We start from the raw sequence: 15,390 nt of genomic DNA on the forward strand, positions 1-15,390 counted from the left end.
CATTACCTGGGAATTTTTAAGTATCCAGTAAGACTAATGGTTAATCATAATGATTACACATAAAAGAAGTGACAGCAACCAATTAGAATAAATTCTCGTGGACTTACATTCCATCTCTCAAATTCCTGGAGACCCTTAATTAAAAGGACAATATTAACAACTCTAAAAGCATCCTTTACAGTAGGTTGCCATATGATAAAAGAAAGGCAACAACAACAGTGATAAAGCAGATGTAAGATGTATCACACCTCCTAAAAGAATAATCAGCTGCATATAACCTTCAGAAAGCACAGATTTTACACCTGACATTAGCTCAATAGATGCAGTGCTTTGAGTTATGACTAAAAGTACCCATGGACCTCCCTGGCAGCCCAGTGGTTAAGACTCCGCGCTTCCAATGCAGGAGGCATGGGTTCAATCCCTCCTCGGGGAGCTAAGATCCCAGAAGTTGTGCAGTGTGGCCAAAAATAAATAAATTTAAAAAATAGTATCCAACAGTGGTATATCTAGGTAACTTAATTCACTTAGGAAACTTAGTATCTTTGAAAACTAAATATATGCATTCAAGTTAAGTTCTTGAAGCCTTACAAACTTCATATATATATATATATATATAGTTATAAAGCTTATATAAAAACCTTTATATTTAACCTTTAATAGAGTCTTTGAATAATAAAGGCATATATGACTTTTCAGAAAGTAAGAAGAAGAAACAATATGCATGCATATCTCCTTCCTCACCCCATGCTATTTCAATATGGTTATCACAGGCTTTAAAAAAATCATCTCAGTAAAGCAAGCACATAAACTAGAATGATAGTAATTATTGCAAAGCGATGACAATTCAGGAGTAATTTACTGAATTTTGTCATGGACAGAAGTGCTGAGGCTCAGCAAATGAGGGAGGTGGGTAGCAGCTTCTACCGACGCCCATAGAAAGTGATCTTTAACATAAAAATGTTCCTGATATATGGCAGATAGGACACACAGATATGCTTTGCCTAATAATGTTACAAGGTTAACAGGCTGTATCTATATATTCTGTGATTGCTTAGCTCAGTTGATCAAAGCAGTGGTCATAAAATATGATGGATTATATATCAAAATAAGGGTCATCGATCACATGTGATCTGCAGACTGGCCAGACTGTAAAGACAGAACATACTTCTCTGTGGTGTTGAGTTTCTCAGAAACAAAAAAGGAAGGCATTGCTTTTATTTGGATCGAATTTACACTAACACCAATCCTATTTAAGGACACTGCATTCCTGTTGCTGCCAACAATAGAAATATGGAGAGGAAGAAAAACCTGATTATATTGTCTCAGAAGCATTCTGATTGAAGGGAGTCAACCAACCAGCATGGGCAATGTGAACATATTGACAGAAAAAGCACATAGTCTTTCTCCTCCCCATTGCTCCACCTAAGGTGGGAGACCTCACTGTTATTTCTTCTTCCTCTTTTTCAACCCTCTTTCGCTCTCCAAATATTACGCGCAACACAAAAGTACAGAGTGTGTACACAACAGCAGAGTGAGGCAAGAGGAACTACCCTTTCTGAAGTTTTTAACAGAAGAGAACAGATGTGGTGGAAATTCTGAGAATCTCAGTTTACAACACGACAATGCTATATGAACGTGATAGTTTTGATTTCACAGGGGGCAATTACCTTCTCTCTGTTCAGTGGCCACCAACTGGATCCTTAGTTTCACTTAACTTCTTGGAAAACGCATGTTGTTCACAAAGAGAACAGGAGGGCGGTGAGGAAATGTATCACTTCTTCTAGAAAGCAAAAATAAATAAATAAATAATAAATAAATAAAACAAAACAAACTTTAAAAGAAAGGGGATGATAAATGAGTGAATTTTGTAGCCTTCGGAGATGAACACATCTTTACTTAGACAAATAAAGCAAGAATGTCAATCACCCAGTAGCTTGGGAGAACAGTGAGTCAGCAATAGTAATTTAAGGGATTCTTTTTATTTTTTTATTATCTTTATTGGAGTATAATTGCTTTACAATGTTGTGTTTCTGCTGTACAACAAAGTAAATCAGGTATATGTATACATATATCCCCATATCCCCTCCCTCTTGAGCCTTACTCCCACCCTCTCTATCCCACCCCTCTAGGTCAACACAAAGCATCAACCTGATCTCCCTGTGCTATGCAGCTGCTTCCCACGAGCCATCCATTTCACATTTGGTAGTGTATATATGTCAGTGCTGCTCTCTCCTTTCATCCCAGCTTCCCCTTCCCCCGCTCAAACCCCGTATCCTCAAGTCCGTTCTCTACATCTGTGTCTTTATTCCTGCCCTGACACTAGGTTGATCAGTACCGTTTTTTTTTTAGATTCCATATATGTGCGTTAGCATATGCTATTTGTTTTTCTCTTTCTGACTTAACTTCACTCTGTATGACAGACTCTAGGTCCATCCACCTCATCACAAATAACTCAGTTTGGTGTCTTTTTATGGCTGAGTAATATTCCACTGTATATATGTGCCACATCTTCTTTATCCATTCATCTGTTGAAGGACATTTAGGTTGCTTCCATGTCCTGGTTATTGTAAATAGTGCTGCAGCGAACACTGTGGTACGTGTATCTTTCTGAATTATGGTTTCCTCAGAGTATATGCCCAGTAGTGGGATTGCTGAGTCATATGGTAGTTCTATATTTAGTTTTTTAAGGAACCGCCATACTGCTCTCCATAGTGGCTGTATCAATTTACAGTCCCACCAACAGTGCACGAGGGTTCCCTTTTCTCCACACCCTCTCCAGCATTTATTGTTTGTAGATTTTGTAATGATGGCCATTCTGACTGGTGTGATGTGATACCTCATTGTGGTGTTGATTTGCATTTCTCTGATGATTAGTGATGTTGAGCATCTTTGCATGTGCTTTAAAATTCATGATTTAATGTGGTTTTATATATATATATAATTATATATATATATTCAAAAACTACCATTTTATTTGTTAAAGCATACCATTATGCCATATTGAAGCACTACAGTGTTTTTGTCTTCTAACATCTTTATTGGAGTATAATTGCTTTACAATGGTGTGTTAGTTTCTGCTGTATAACAAAGTGAATCAGCTATACATATACATACACTCCCATTTCTCCTCGCTCTTGCATCTCCCTTCAGGCCTCCCTATCCCACCCCTCTAGGTGAACACAAAGCACCAAGCTGATCTCCCTGTGCCATACAGCTGTTTCCCACTAGCTATCTATTTTACATTTGGTAGTGTGTATATGCCCACGCCACTCTCTCACTTCGTCCCAGGTTACCCTTCCCCCTCCTCATGTCCTTAAGTCCATTCTCTACATCTGCATCTTTATTCCTGCCCTATCCCTAGTTTCTTCAAAACCATTTTTTTTTACATTCCATATATATGTGTTAGCATATATTTCTTTCTCTCCAACTTACTTCACTCTGTAATATTCCATTGTATATATGTGCCACATCTTCTTTATCACTTAGATTGCTTAGATTGCTGCCATGTCCTGACTATTCAAAATAGTGCTGAAATGAACATTGTAGTACATGACCCTTTTTGAATTATGGTTTTCTCAGGGTATATGCCCAGTAGTGGGATTGCTGGGTCATATGGTAGTTCTATTTTTAGTATTTTAAGGAACCTCCATACTGTTCTCCATAGTAGCTGTATCAATTTACATTCCCACCAACAGTGCAACAGGGCTCTCTTTTCTCCACATCTGCTCCAGCACTTGTTAGTAGATTTTTTGATGATGGCCATTCTGACCAGTGTGAGGTGAAACCTCATTGTAGTTTTGATTTGCATTTCTCTAATGATTAGTGATGTGGAGTATCCTTTCATGTGTTTGTTGGCAATCTGTATATCTTCTCTGGAGAAATGCCTACTTAAGTCTTCTGCCCACTTTTGGATTGGGTTGTTTTTTTGATATTGAGCTGCATGAGCTGCTTGAATATTTTGGAGATTAATCCTTTGTCAGTTGCTTCATTTGCAAATATCTTCTCCCATTCTAAAGGTTGCTATTCATCTTGCTTATGGTTTCCTTTGCTGTGAAAAAGCTTTTAAGTTTCATTAGGTCCCATTTGTTTATTTTTGTGTTTATTTCCATTTCTCTACGAGGTGGGTCAAAAAGGATCTTGCTGTGATTTATGTCATAGAGTGTTCTATATTTTCCACTAAGAGTTTTATAGTGTCTGGCCTTATATTTAGGTCTTTAAACCATTTTGAGTTTATTTTTGTGTATAGTGTTAGGTAGTGTTTTAATTTCATTCTTTTCAATGTAGCTGTCCAATTTTCCCAGCACCACTTATTGAAGAGGCTGTCTTTTCTCCATTGTATATTTTTGCCTCCTTTATCAAAGATAAGGTGACCATATGTGCATAGGTTTATGTCTAGGCTTTCTAGCCTGTTCCATTGATCTATATTTCTGTTTTTGTGCCAGTAGCATACTGTCTTGATTACTGTAGCTTTGTAATATAGTCTGAAGTCAGGGAGCCTGATTCCTCCAGCTCTGCTTTTCTTTCTCAAGATTGCTTTGGCTATTCGGCATCTTTTGTGTTTACACACAAATTGTGAAATTTTTTGTTCTAGTTCTGTGAAAAATGCCATTGGTAGTTTGATAGGGATTGCATGGAATCTGTAGATTGCTTTGGGTAGTAGAGTCATTTTCACAATGTTGACTCTTCCAATCCAAGAACACTGTATATCTCTCCATCTGTTTGTATCATCTTTAATTTCTTTCATCAGTGTCTTACAGTTTTCTGCATATAGGTCTTTTGTCTCCTTAGGTAGGTTTATTCCTAGATATTTTATTCTTTTTTGTTGCAATGGTAAATGGGAGTGTTTCCTTAAGTTCTCTTTCAGATTTTTCATCATTAGTGTATAGGAATGCAAGATATTTCTGTGCATTAATTTTGTATCTTGCTACTTTACCAAATTCCTTGATTAGCTCTGGTAGCATCTTTAGGATTCTCTATGTATATAGAAGCATGTCATTTGCAAACAGTGACAGTTTTACTTCTTCTTTTCTGATTTGGATTTCTTTCATTTCATTTTCTTCTCTGATTGCTGTGGCTAAAACTTCCAAAACTATTTTAAATACTAGTGGTAAGAGTGGGCAACCTTCTCTTTTTCCTCATCCTAGTAGAAATGGTTTCAGTTTTTCACCACTAAGAACAATGCTGGCTGTGCGTTTGTCAACTATGGCCTTTATTTTATTGAGGTAAGTTCCATCTATGCATACTTTCTGGAGGGTTTTTATCAAAAATGCATGTTGAATTTTGTCAAAAGCTTTTTCTGCACCTATTGAGATGATCATATGGTTTTTATCCTTCAGTTTGTTATATGGTGTATCACATTGATTGATTTGCATATACTGAAGAATCCTTGAATTCCTGGGATAAACACCACTTGTTCATGGTGTATGATCCCTTTAATGTGCTGTTGGATTCTCTTTGCTAGTATTTTGTTGAGGATTTCTGCATCTATTTTCATCAGTGATATTGGCCTGTAGTTTTCTTTCTTTGTGACATCTTGTCTGGTTTTGGTATCAGAGTGATGGTGGTCTCATAGAATAAGTTTGGGAGTGCTCCTCCCTCTGCTATATTTTGGAAGAGTTTGAGAAGGATAGGTGTTAGCTCTTCTCTAAATGTTCAATAGAATTCACCTGTGAAGCCATCTGGTCCTGGACTTTTGTTTGTTGCAAGATTCTTAATCACAGTCTTAATTTCAGTGCTTGTGATTGGTCTGTTCATATTTTCTGTTTCTTCCTGGTTCAGTCTTGGCCGGTTGTGCATTTCTAAGAATTTGTCCATTTCTTCCAGGTTGTCCATTTTATTGGCATAGAGTTGCTTGTAGTAATCTCTAAGGATCCTTTGTATTTCTGCAGTGTCAGCTGTTACTTCTCCTTTTTCATTAATAATTCTATTGATTTGAGTCTTCTCCTTTTTTTTCTTGATGAGTCTGGCTAATGGTTTATCAATTTTGTTTATCTTCTCAAAGAACCAGCATTTAGTTTTACTGATCTTTGCTACTGTTTTCTTCATTTCTTTTTCATTTATTTCTGATCTGATCTTTATAATTTCTTTCCTTTTGGTAACTTTAGGGGGTTTTTGTTCTTCTCTAATTGCTTTAGGTGTAAGGTTAGGTTGTTTATTTAAGATGTTTCTGGTTTCTTGAGGTAGGACTGTATTGCTATAAACTTCCCTCTTAGAACTGCTTTTGCTGCATCCCATAGGTTTTGGGTCACCGTGTTTTCATTGTCATTTGTTTCTAGGGTTTTTTTTGTTTGTATTTTTGGGGGTTTTTTTTTGCGGTACTCAGTCCTCTCACTGTTGTGGCCTCTCCCACTGCGGAGCACAGGCTCCGGACGTGCAGGCCCAGCGGCCATGGCTCACGGGCCCAGCCCCTCCACGGCATGTGCGATCCTCCCGGACTGGGGCACGAACCCATGTCCCCTGCATCGGCAGGCGGACTCCCAACTAATTCGCCACCAGGGAAGCCCATGTTTCTACGTATTTTTTGATTTCCTCTTTGATTTCTTCAGTGATCTCTTGGTTATTAAGTAGTGTATTGTTTAGCCTCCATGTGTTTGTATATTACAGATTTTTTCCTGTAATTGATATCTAGTCTCATAGCATTGTGGTCAGAAAGGATACCTGATATGATTTCAATTTTCTTAAATTTACCAAGCCTTGATTTGTGAGCCAAGATATGGTCTATCCTGGAGAATGTTCCATGAGCACTTGAGAAGAAAGTGTATTTTGTTGTTTTTGGATGGAATGTCCAATAAATATCAATTAAGTCCATCCTTTTAATGTATCATTTAAAGCTTGTGTTTCCTTATTTTCATTTTGGATGATCTGTCCATCGCTGAAAGTGGGGTGTTAAAGTCCCCTACTATTGTGTTACTATCAATTTCCTCTTTTATGGCTGTTAGCAATGCCTTATGTATTGAGGTGCTCCTATGTTTGGTGCATAAATATTTACAATTCTTATATCTTCTTGGATTGATCCCTTGATCATTATGTAGTGTGCTTCTTTGTCTCTTGTAATAGTCTTTATCTTAAAGTCTATTTTGTCTGATATGAGAATTGTCACTCCAGCTTTCTTTTGATTGCCATTTGCATGGAATATCTTTTTCCATCCCCTCACTTTCAGTCTGTATGTGTCCCTAGGTCTGAAGTGGGTCTCTTGTAGACAGCATATATACGGGTCTTGTTTTTATATCCATTCAGCCACTCTATGTCTTTTGATTGGAGCATTTAATCCATTTACATTTAAGGTAGTTATCAATGTTGCTATTACCATTTTCTTGTTTTGGGTTTGTTATTGTAGGTCTTTTCCTTCCCTTGTGTTTCCTGCCTAGAGAAGTTCGTTTAGCATTTGTTGTAGGGCTGGTTTGGTGGTGCTGAATTCTCTTAGCTTTTGTCTGTAAAGGTGTTAATTTCTCTGTCGACTCTGAATGAGATCCTTGCTGGGTAGAGTAATCTTGGTTGTTAGGTTTTTCCCTTTCATCACTTTAAGTATGTCCTGCCACTCCCTTCTGGCTTGCAAGTTTCTTCTGAAACATCAGCTGTTAACCTTATGTGGATCCCCATGTATGTTATTTGTTGCTTTTCCCTTGCTGCTTTTAATATTTTTTCTTTGTATTTAATTTTTGGTAGTTTGATTAATACGTGTCTTGGCATGTTTCTCCTTGGATTTATCCTGTGTAGGACTATCTGTGCTTCCTGGACTTGATTGACTATTCCCTTTCCCATACTAGGGAAGTTTTCAACTATGATCTCTTCAAATATTTTCTCAGTTCTTTTTTTCCTCTTCTTCTTCTGGGACCCCTATATAATTCAAACGTTGGTGCATTTAATGTTGTCCCAGAGGTCTCTGAGACTGTCCTCAATTCTTTTCATTTTTTTTCTTTATTCTGCCCTGTGGTAGTTATTTCCACTATTTTATCTTCCAGGGCACTTATCCATTCTTCTGCCTCAGTTATTCTGCTATTGATTCCTTCTAGAGAATTTTTCATTTCATTTATTGTGTTGTTCATCACTGGTTTGCGCTTTAGTTCTTGTAGGTCCTGGTTAAACATTTCTTGTATTTTCTCCATTCTATTTCCAAGATTTGGATCATCTTTACTATCATTACCCTGAATTCTTCTTTAGGTAGACTGCCTATTTCCTCTTCATTTGTTTGGCCTGGTGGGTTTTTACGTTCCTCCTTCATCTGCTGCGTATTTCTCTGTCTTCTCATGTTGCTTAACTTACTGTGTTTGGAGTCTCCTTTTCACAAGCTGCAGGTTCGTATTCACATTGTTTTTGATGTCTGTGCCCCATGGGTAAGGTTGTTTCAGTGGTTTGTGTAGGCTTCCTGGTGGAGGGGACTAGTGCCTGTGTTCTGGCGGATGAGGCTGGATCTCATCTTTCTGGTGGGCAGGACCACGTCCAGTTGTGTGTTTTGGTGTGTCTGTGAACTTATTATGATTTTAGGCAGCCTCTCTGCTAATGGGTGGGGTTGTGTTCCTGTCCTGCTAGTTGTTCGGCATAGGGTGTCCAGCACTGTCACTTGCTGGTTGTTGAGTGGAGCTGGGTCTTAGCGTTGAGATGGACATCTCTGGGAGAGCTTTTGCCGTTTGATATTATGTGGGCCATGCAGTCTCTGGTGGACCAATGTCCTGAACTCGGCTCTCCCACCTCAGAGGCTCAGGCCTGACACCCGGCCGGAGCACCAAGACCCTGTCAGCTACTCGGCTCAGAAGAAAAGGGAGAAGAAAAAGAAAGAAAGGAAAAAATAAAAGTTACTAAATTAAAAAATAAAAAAATATATTATTAAAAATAAAAATTAAAGACGTAATAAAAAAAAGAAAGAAACAAGAGAATGACCAAACCGAAAAACAAATCCACCAATGATAACAAGTGCTAAAAACTATATGAAAAGAAAAAAGAAAAAACGGACAGACATAACCCTAGGACAAACCATCGAAGAAAAGCTATACAGACAAAATCACACAAAGACGCATACACGTATACAATCAGAAAAAGAAAAGGAGAAAAATATATATACATATAAAGAAAAAAGGAAGAGTGCAACCAAATCAACAAATCTACCAGTGATAATAAGCTCTAAATACTAAATTGAGATAAACATAAAACCAGAAACAAATTAGATGCAGAAAGAAAACCCCAAGTCTGCAGTTGCTCCCAAAGTCCACCACCTCAATTTTGGGATGATTCGTTGACTATTCAGGTATTCCACAGATGCAGGGTACATCAAGTTGATTGTAGAGATTTCATCCACTGCTCCTGAGGCTGCTGGGAGAAATTTCTCTTCTTTGTTTGCACAGCTCCTGGGGTTCAGCTTTGGATTTGGACCCACCTCTGCATGTAGGTTGCCTGAGGGCGTCTGTTCTTTGCCCAGACAGGACAGGGTTAAAATAGCAGCTGATTAGGGGGCTCTGGCTCACTCAGGCTGGGGGGAGGGAAGGGTACAGAATGCGGGGAGAGCCTGTGGCAACAGAGGTTGGTGTGACATTGCACCAGCCTGAGGCGCACCATGTGTTCTCCTGGGGAAGCTGTCCCTGGATGACAGGACCCTGGCAGTGGCGGGCTGCACAGGCTCCTGGGAGGGGACGTGTGGATAGTTACCTGTGCTTGCACACAGGATTCTTAGTGGCTGCAGATTCAGCCTTAGAATCTCATGCCCGTCTCTTGTGTCTGCGCTGATAGCCACAGCTCACGCCCACCTCTGGAGCTCGTTTAGGCGGTGCTCTGAATCCCCTCTCCTTGTAGCAGTTCTGGACTTTTTCCCAGACTCTATCCCTGCTATCTGTGGCGCACTACCCCCTTCAGGCTGTGTTCACGCAGCCAACCCTAGTCCTCTCCCTGGGGTCTGACCTCCGAAGCCTCAGCCTCAGCTCCCAGCCCCGCCTGCCCTGCCGGGTGAGCAGACAAGCCTCTTGGGCTGGTGAGTGCTGGTCGGCACTGATCCTCTGTGCAGGAATCTCTCCACTTTGCCCTCCGCACCCCTGATGCTGCATTCTCGTCCGTGGCTCCAAAGCTTCCCCCCCGCCCACCCCTCATCTCCGCCAGTGAAGGGGCTTTCCAGTGTGTGGAACTTTTCCTCCTTCACAGCTCCCTCCCTGAGGTGCAGGTCCCATCGCTATTCTTTTGTCTCTGTTTTTCCTTTTGCCCTACCCAGGTAGGTAGGGAGTTTTTGCCTTTTGGGAAGTCTGAAGTCTTCTACCAGTGTTCAGTAGGTGTTCTGTAGTTGTTCTACATGTACAGCATTTTTGATGTATTTGTGGGGAGAAAGTTGATCTCCACATCTTACTCCTCTGCCATCTTGAAGGTCTTCCGAGGGATACTTTTTAGAAACTCATCCTTTAAATTATTGGATCTTTCTGCTGTTCTTCACTTCTGAGAAATATGGCTAAAGTTGTATGCATATATCCATCATTATTATATCATACAGAGTATTTTCACTGCCCTAAAAATCCTCTATGCTCTACCTATTCATCTCTCCACCTCTCACACCCCAGCATGTCATCAACTGATTTTTGTGTGTGTGTGTGCGGTATGTGGGCCTCTCACTGCTGTGGCCTCTCCCGTTGCGGAGCACAGGCTCCGGACACACAGGCTCAACAGCCACGGCTCACGGGCCCAGCAGCTCCACGGCATGTGGGATCTTCCCGGACTGGGGCACGAACCCGTGTCCCCTGCTTCGGCAGGCGAACTCTCAACTACTGCGCCACCAGGGAAGCCCCACTGATCTCTTTATTGTCTCCATCTTTTTGACTCTTCCAAAATGTCAAACAGGTGGCATCATACAGTGTGTAGCCCTTTCAGATTCATTTCTTTCACTTAATATTGATAATATGCATTTAAGGTTCCTCCCTATTTTTCCATGGTTTCATAGCTTCTTTCTTTTTAGCACTGTGTAATATTCCACTGCCCACAGTTTATCTGGTACATGAAAGACATCTTGGTGCTTCCAAGTTTTGGCAATTACAAATAAAGCTACTATAAACATCCTCGTTCAGGACTTCTTTTTTTAATTAATTTTTTATTAGTCATCCATTCTATGCACATCAGTGTATACATGTCAATACCAATCTCCCAATTCATCACACCACAACCCCAACACCTTGCCGCTTTCCCCACTTGGTGTCCATACGTTTTTTCTCTATTTCTGTGTCTCAATTTCTGCTCTGCAAATGGGTTCATGTGTACCATTTTCTACATTCCACACATATGCGTTAATATACGATATTTGTTTCTCTCTTTCTGACTTACTTTGTATGACAGTTTCTAGATGCATCCACGTCTAAAAATGACCCAATTTCGTTCCTGTTTATGGCTGAGTAATATTCCATTGTATACATGTACCCCAACTTCTTTATCCATTTGTCTGTCGATGGGCATTTAGGTTGCTTCCATGACCTGGCTATTGTAAATACTGCTGCAATGAACACTGGGTTGCATGTGTCTTTTTGAATTATGGTTTTCTCAAGGTATATGCCCAGTAGTGGGATTGCTGGGTCATATGGTAATTCTATTTTTAGTTCTTTAAGGAACCTCCATACTGTTCTCCATAGTGGCTGTATCAATTTACATTCCCACCAACAGTGCAAGAGGGTTCCCTTTTCTCCACACCCTCTCCAGCATTTGTTGTTTGTAGATTTTCTGATGATGCCATTCTAACTGGTGTGGGGTGATACCTCATTGTAGTTCTGATTTGCATTTCTCTAATAATTAGTTATGTTGAGCAGCTTTTCATGTACTTCCTGGCCATCTGTATGTCTTATTTGGAGAAATACCTATTTAGCTCTTCTGCCCATTTTTGGATTTGGTTGTTTTTTTTAATATTGAGCTGCATGAGCTGTTTATATATTTTGGAGATTAATCCTTTGTCCATTGATTCCTTTGCAAATATTTTCTCCCATTGTGAGAGTTGTCTTTTCATCTTGTTTATGGTTTCCTTTGCTGTGCAAAAGCTTTTAAGTTTCATTAGGTCCCATTTATTTCTTTTTGTTTTTATTTCCATTACTCTAGGAGGTGGATCAAAAAAGATATTCCTGTGATTTATGTCAAAGAGTTTTCTTCCTATGTTTTTCTCTAAGAGTTTTATAGTGTGCGGTCTTACATTTAGGTCTCTAATCCATTTTGAGTTTATTTTTCTGTATGGTATTAGGGAGTGTTCTAATTTCATTCTTTTACATGTAGCTGTCCAGTTTTCCCAGCACCACTTATTGAAGAGACTGTCTTTTCTCCATTGTATAACCTTGCCTCCTTTGTCATAGATTAGTTAACCATAGGTGTGTGGGTTTCTCTCTGGGCTTTCTATCCTGTTCCATTGATCTATATTTCTGTTTTTGTGCCAGTACCATACTGTCTTGATTACTGTAGCTTTGTAGTATAGTCTGAAGTCAGGGAGTCTGATTCCTCCAGCTCCACTGTTTTCCCTCAAGACTGCTCTGGCTACTCGGGGTCTTTTGTGTCTCCATACAAATTTTAAGACTTTTTGTTCTAGTTCTGTAAAAAATGCCATTGGTAATTTGATAGGGATTGCATTGAATCTGTAGATTGCTTTCGGTAGTATACTCATTTTCACAATGTTGATTCTTCCAATCCAAGAACATGGTATATTTCTCCATGTTTGTGTCATCTTTAATTTCGTTCATCAGTGTCTTACACTTTTCTGCATACAGGAATTTTGTCTCCCTAGGTAGCTTTATTCCTAGGTATCTTATTCTTTTTGTTGCAATGTTAAATGGGAGTGTTTCCTTAATTCCTCTTTCAGATCTTTCATCATTAGTGTAGAGGAATGCAAGATATTTCTGTGCATTAATTTTGTATCCTGCAACTTTACCAAATTCATTGATTAACTCTAGTAGTTTTCTGGTGGCATCATTAGGATTCTCTATGTATAGTATCATGTCATCTGCAAACAGTGACAGTTTTACTTTTTCTTTTCCACTTTGTACTCCTTTTTTTACTTTTTGCTTCTCTGATTGCCATGGCTAGGACTTCCAAAACTATGTTGAATACTAGTGGTGAGAGTGGACATCCTTGTCTTGTTCCTGATCTTAGAGGAAATGCTTTCAGTTTTTCACCATTGAGAATGATGTTTACTGCGGGTTTATTGTATATGGCCTTTATTATGTTAAAGTAGCTTCCTTCTATGCCCACTTTCTGGAGAGTTTTTATGATAAATGGGTGTTGAATTTTGTCAAAAGCTTCTTCTGCATCTATTGAGATGATCATATGGGTTTTGTTCTTCAATTTGTTAATATGGTGTATCACATTGATTGATTTGCATATATTGAAGAATCCTTGCATCTCTGGGATAAACCCCACTTGATCATGGTGTATGATCCTTTTAATATGTTGTTGGATTCTGTTTGCTAGTGTTTTCTTGAGGATTTTTTCATCTATATTCATCAGTGATATTGGTCTGTAATTTTCTGTTTTTGTACTATCTTTGGTTTTGGTATCAGGGTGATGGTGGCCTCATAGAATGAGTTTGGGTGTTTTCCTTCCTCTGCAACATTTTAGAAGAGTTTGAGAAGAATGGGTGTTAGCTCTTCTTTAAATGTTTGATAGAATTCACCTGTGAAGCCATCTGGTCCTGGACTTTTGTTTGTTAGAAGACTTTTAATCACAGTTTCAATTTCATTACTTGTGATTGGTCTGTTCCTATTTTCTATTTCTTCCTGTTCAGTCTTGGAAGGCTATACCTTTCTAAGAATTTGTCCATTTCTTGAAGGTTGCGCATTTTATAGGAAAAGAGTTGCTTGTAGTAGCCTCTTAAGATGCTTTGTATTTCTGTCGTGTCTGTTGTAACTTCTCCTTTTTCATTTCTAATTTTATTGATTTGAATCCTCTCCCTCTCTTTCTTGATGAGTCTGGCTAATGGTTTATCAATTCTGTTTACCTTCTCAAAGAACCAGCTTTTAGTTTTACTGATCTTTGCTATTGTTTTCTTTGTTTCTATTTCATTTATTTCTGCTCCAATCTTTATGATTTCTTTCCTTCTGCTAACTTTGGGTTTTGTTTGTTCTTCTTTCTCTAGTTCCTTTAGGTGTAACGTTAGATTATTTGAGATTTTTCTTGTTTCTTGAGGTAGGCTTGTATAGGTATAAACTTCCCTCTTAGAACTGCTTTTGCTGCATTCCATAGGTTTTGGATCGTTGTGTTTTCATTGTCATTTGTCTCTAGGTATATTTTGATTTCCTCTGTGATTTCTTCAGTGATCTCTTGGTTATTTAATAATGTATTGTTTAGCCTCCATGTGTTTGTGTTTTTTACGTTTTTTTCCCTGTAATTCATTTCTAATCTCATAGCGTTGTGGTCAGAAAAGATGCTTGATATGATTTCAGTTTTGTTAAATTTACTGAGGTTTGATTTGTGACCCAACATGTGATCTATCCTGGAGAATGTTCCATGCACACTTGAGAAGAGAGTGTAATCTGCTGGTTTTGGATGGAATGTCCTAAAAATACCAATTAAATCTATCTGGTCTGTTGTGCCATTTAAAGCTTGTGTTTCCTTATTAATTTTCTGTTTGGATGATCTGTCCATTGGTGTAAGTGAAGTGTTAAAGTCCCCCACTATTACTGTGTTACTGTTAATTTCCTCTTTTAGAGCTGTTAGCAGTTGCCTTACGTATTGAGGTGCTCCTATGTTGGGTGCATATATATTTATAATTGTTCTCTATTTTTCTTGGAGTCATCCCTTGATCATTACGTAGTGTCCTTCCTTATCTCTTGTAATATTCTTTATTTTAAAGTCTATTTTATTTGATATGACTATTGCTACTTCAGCTTTCTTTTGATTTCCATTTGCATGGAATATCTTTTTCCATCCCCTCACTTTCAGTCTGTATGTGTCCCTAGATCTGAAGTGGGTCTCTTATAGACAGCATATATATGGGTCTTGTTTTTGTATCCATTCAGCAAGCCTGTGTCTTTTGGTTGGAGCATTTAATCCATTCACGTTTAAGGTCATTATCGATATGTATGTTCCTATGACCATTTTCTTAATTGTTTTGGGTCTGTTTTTGTAGATCCTTTTCTTCTCTTGTGTTTCCCACTTAGAGAAGTTCCTTTAGCATTTGCTGTAGAGCTGGTTTGGTGGTGTTGAATTCTTTTAGCTTTTGCTTCTCTGTAAAGCTTTTGATTTCTCCATCAAATCTGAATGAGATCCTTACTGGGCAGAGTAATCTTGGTTGTAGGTTCTTCCCTTTCATCACTCTATCATGCCACTCCCTTCTGGCTTGTAGAGTTTCTGCTGAGAAATCCTCTGTTAACCTTATGTTAACCTTATGGGAGTTCCCTTGTATGTTATTTGTCATTTTTCCCTTGCTGCTTTCAATAATGTTTTTGTCTTTAATTTTTG

The 15,390-nt window shown here is 38.7% G+C and overlaps 1 protein-coding gene and 1 long non-coding RNA gene across 2 annotated transcripts in view; one reads left to right on the forward strand and one right to left on the reverse strand.

The window, feature by feature from the left end:
• The window catches only part of LOC113619016 (uncharacterized), a 148,107-nt gene extending 146,268 nt beyond the window's left edge, over positions 1–1,839 (reverse strand). The window contains exon 1 of the long non-coding RNA XR_003432248.1: positions 1,668–1,839. This is a non-coding gene — a long non-coding RNA (uncharacterized LOC113619016). The remainder of the gene's footprint in view (positions 1–1,667) is intronic.
• Positions 1–15,390, forward strand: part of ENPEP (glutamyl aminopeptidase) — a 104,571-nt gene that overhangs the window by 23,465 nt on the left and 65,716 nt on the right. The gene's annotated exons all lie outside the window — the stretch shown is intronic.

Source organism: Aethalodelphis obliquidens, unplaced genomic scaffold (genome assembly GCF_003676395.1).
Source record: "Aethalodelphis obliquidens isolate GAN/ISIS:26980383/991018 unplaced genomic scaffold, ASM367639v1 scaffold6, whole genome shotgun sequence".
Taxonomy (NCBI): domain Eukaryota; kingdom Metazoa; phylum Chordata; class Mammalia; order Artiodactyla; family Delphinidae; genus Aethalodelphis; species Aethalodelphis obliquidens.